Source organism: Pinus tabuliformis, chromosome X (assembly GCF_031772625.1).
Source record: "Pinus tabuliformis cultivar Carrire ecotype Pingquan chromosome X, CPIR1, whole genome shotgun sequence".
Taxonomy (NCBI): Eukaryota; Viridiplantae; Streptophyta; class Pinopsida; order Pinales; family Pinaceae; genus Pinus; species Pinus tabuliformis.
Window position 1 is genome coordinate 306550488 of NC_142308.1, and position 2450 is coordinate 306552937.

The following is a 2450-nucleotide window of genomic DNA, read 5'->3' on the forward strand; positions in this document are numbered from 1 at the left end:
ATCATATGTGTCCCATCCGAATGATTTGGTCAAGTATTTTGTTTTGAAACGCTAGTGTCACTGTGCTGGACTTTATAAAGCAAGTTCTGTAGAGCCGATGGAATACTTTTTATGATATAGACATGCCAGCTCGAGGTTTCTTGACCAGGAATGTTAAGGGGAATCAAATTCCCAACGCATTAACCGATAGACTATAAATTAGATCACGCAAAATTACTTCTTCTGCAAAATTAATGACAGGTAGCAAGAATAGATTCATGCACCCACTTCATGCTATTGGTAGAGGCGTGCTATCTGATGAAAAACATATGCAGGTGGCTGTTTCTTCTCTCTTTGGCAAATATGCCAAAGGGGCCACCGCCGCCCTTCTGATGATTACAACCTCCACCAATGTATGCAAACCTTGCGGCATAATTTGGTAGCCATGTTGGAACCTCTTGGTTTGTTTCTTGCATGAGTTCAGACAACAGCCAGCACGACCTGTACGCACTATGTGGTGGACATAGTCATCAATATCATTTGGCAATTCAAAATTAATTACATGCACCACAGTATATGATTTGAAGGTCCAAAAACGCATGAAGGAATCATATGGGATTTGCAGTAGAGATAGAATCCTCCATAGGCTATCGGCCAAAAGAAATGTACTTGCTATGTGCAAAACCATATTGAGAGATACACAACCCGTGCCTAACAGGTTTTAGTGAGAGGAGGATATTGTTCTCATGAATTTGATATGATTTTCAGTTCTGAAATTAAAGTATCGCCTCATTTCATCTCCATGCTTGCATCCATTTTTCCAGTCCATACCACATTCTCTTCTCGTGTAAAGCAAATTGATTGGGATAGGAAGGTGCATGTAGGTGTCCAGGAACGCAACCTTCACAATCTTTTCGCTTCTGCTAAAAGAGGCCCTATCCCCTATGATTGGTAACCTTCACTTTTGAAAAGATAGGATCTCAAAATTTAACCCTAAGTGTTGATTGACATGACAAGAGAATCTACTTCCTTTATAGGGATAAGAATAATTGTTCGGCCCTGAGAAGAATAAGTGTTTAGCTCGGGGAAGATTGTATCCAAATAAAAAATAGTGTAGGGGAATGCATGCGAGCGAGCACTTTGAAGTAGATATAGATGATATTGCGCCTGATGATACGATGATTATTATGATGAATACAAGGGCAGAAGTAGCATATCGAGTCCACGTGCAGCCATATCTGTCGCAACTAAAATAGACGCATCCTTACTCTTGAAATTTCTCAGAGATTGCTCGCGCTCCTGTTGAGATTTATCTCCATGAATACTTGTTGGAGGAAACCCATTGGACGATAGCCAATATTCCAATGCATCAGCTCCCCTCTTCGTCTCCACAAAGACTAAGGTCAAAGATTGTTTTCCATGAGTACCTTCAGCTTTCTGAGCATGAATAAGATCCATTAAATGGCTACGTCTATCCGCATCAGGAACAAACTCTACTCTTTGTACAATCAGATCTATGCTGGAACCCACCCTTCCAACTGCCAGAAATATATAATTTGAAAGAAAATCCATAGCCAACCTCTGTATCTCCTTTGGAAAAGTAGCACTGAAGAGCATGGTCTGCCTTCTGCCGTCTGGAGGCATATCTGTTTCTTGGACAATTTTTCACGAATTTGGGGTTCAAAACCCATGTCAAGCATGCGATCAGCCTAGTCTAAGGCCAAATAATGTATCATAGATAATGACAGCCTCCCCCTTTCAAGGAGGTCCCTAAATTGCCCAGGGGTTGCAACAAGAATGTCAACACCCCTTTCCAATTCTCGGAATTGTTGATTTATAGGGGTGCCTCCATAAGCTACCAGCGCCTTAAGACCAGTTTGATAAGAAAATTTTCTAGCTTCTGGATGTATCTAGTGAATGCCGAGGCAGGCAGCCGCATCGAGCAATGGACTCACCCTCCCAACTTCTACAGGCTTCGACTTGACCATAGGCTTTCCTGGCCTTGGGGAATACAAACTGGCAGCTTTTGCAGCACTACCACTGGATCTTTCCGAGTTTCGAGCCATAGTTTGGCTTTTGGAAAATGGTGAGGAGCAAAATAAACCTTTTCCCTTCATTTCCGCAGCGCCTGCGCTGTAGCTCTTTGAAAATGGCAACAGATATCTTGGGGAAGAAGGTCGTTTCTTCACAGAGCATGTTGTTCATGATCCATAGATCTTCATTTGGCATTGTCTTTCAATAATAAGCCTGCTCTTTACAAATGAAAATTATCGATCATGTGAAATATTACATCAGCGCCTTCTGTTTGCATCCAACTATACTTCACCTGGACAGTGCTATGAGCAACAAATCTGTATTTACTATTCTGAAAACTGATGTCAACTCTCTGCCAAGGGACCTGTATTAGACCCCCCAGCATTTCCTTTGAAGTGGCTACTTATATCATCATTCTCATTTTCCACATTTACAAT

General features: G+C 41.7%; 1 pseudogene; it reads right to left on the minus strand.

Moving 5' to 3' along the window:
* Positions 1 to 290: 290 nt before the first annotated feature.
* LOC149139642 (DEAD-box ATP-dependent RNA helicase 37-like) lies at positions 291 to 2045 on the minus strand (annotated as a pseudogene).
* Between the last annotated feature and the right edge of the window lie 405 nt (positions 2046 to 2450).